The sequence below is a fragment of the Lutra lutra genome, chromosome 10 (assembly GCF_902655055.1).
Source record: "Lutra lutra chromosome 10, mLutLut1.2, whole genome shotgun sequence".
Classification (NCBI taxonomy): Eukaryota; Metazoa; Chordata; class Mammalia; order Carnivora; family Mustelidae; genus Lutra; species Lutra lutra.
The window spans coordinates 60189927-60191785 of record NC_062287.1 but is presented as its reverse complement, the minus strand read 5'-3'; positions in this window follow the sequence as shown (position 1 = coordinate 60191785).

Genomic DNA, 1859 nt, shown 5'->3' with positions numbered 1-1859 from the left:
GGAACTCATGGCTTCTCCCCATGACTCTTTAGCCTTGCGTTAAATTATTTTTTTTTCTTTTCTTTTTCAATTTTTTGCTTCTTCTGCTAAAATTTTTTAACTTTTACCCTTGTCTTTTTAACATTTTTAACTAGTTATTTAATATATATATATATATTTTTTTTTCCTTTTTATACTTTTTCTTTATTGGTTTTATTTTTTAATTTTTTTTCTTCTTCTGAACCTCTTTTATCCCCTTTCTCCCCCCCCCACGATTTGGGATCTCTTCTGATTATGGCTAAAGCATATTTTCCTGGAGTTCTTGCCACCCTTTTAGTATTTACTTGCTCCTTCATACTCTTATCTGGATGAAATGACAAGGCGGAAAAATTCATCACAAAAAAAAGAACAAGAGGCAGTACCAAAGGCTAGGGACCTAATCAATACAGACATTGGTAATATGTCAGATCTAGAGTTCCGAATGACGATTCTCAAGGTTCTAGCCGGGCTCGAAAAAGGCATGGAAAATATTAGAGAAACCCTCTCGGGAGACATAAAAGCCCTTTCTGGAGAAATAAAAGAACTAAAATCTAACCAAGTTGAAATCAAAAAAGCTATTAATGAGGTGCAATAAAAAATGGAGGCTCTGACGGCTAGGATAAATGAGGCAGAAGAAAGAATTAGCGATATAGAGGACCAAATGACAGAGAATAAAGAAGCTGAGCAAAATAGGGACAAACAGCTACTGGATCACGAGGGGAGAATTCAAGAGATAAGTGACACCATAAGACGAAACAACATTAGAGTAATTGGGATTCCAGAAGAAGAGGAAACAGAGAGGGGAGCAGAAGGTATATTGGAAAGAATTATTGGAGAGAATTTCCCCAATATGGCAAAGGGAACAAGCATCAAAATCCAGGAGGTTCAGAGAACCCCCCCTCAAGATCAATAAGAATAGGTCCACACCCCGTCACCTAATAGTAAAATTGACAAGTCTTAGTGACAAAGAGAAGATCCTGAAAGCAGCCAGGGAAAGAAGTCTGTAACATACAATGGTAAAATATTAGATTGTCAGCAGACTTATCCACAGAGACGTGGCAGGCCAGAAAGAGCTGGCATGATATATTCAGAGTACTAATGAGAAAAACATGCAGCCAAGAATACTATATCCAGCTAGGCTATCATTGAAAATAGAAGGGAAGATTAAAAGCTTCCAGGACAAACAAAACTGAAAGAATTTACAAATACCAAACCAGCTCTACAGGAAATATTGAAAGGGGTCCTCTAAGCAAAGAGAGACCTTAAAAGAAGTAGATCAGAAAGAAAGAAACAGAGACAATATACAATAACAGTCACCTTACAGGCAATACAATGGCACTAAATTCATATCTCTCAATACTTACCCTGAATGTTAATGGGCTATAAGCCCCAATCAAAAGACACAGGGTACAAAATGGATAAAAAAAACAAAACCCATCTATATGTTGCCTACAAGAAACTCATCTTAAACCTGAAGACACCTCCAGATTTAAAGTGAGGGGGTGGAAAAGAATTTACCATGCTAATGGACATCAGAAGAAAGCAGGAGTGGCAATCCTTATATCAGATCAATTAGATTTTAAGCCAAAGACTACAATAAGAGATGAGGAAGGACACATATATCATACTCAAAGGAACTATCCAACAAGAGGATCTAACAATTTTAAATATCTATGCCCCTAACGTGGGAGCAGCCAACTATATAAACCAATTAAATAACAAAATCAAAGAACATATCGACAATAATACAATAATAGTAGGGGACTTTAACACTCCCCTCACTGAAATGGACAGATCATCCAAGCAAAAGATCAACAAGGAAATAAAGGCCTTAAATGACG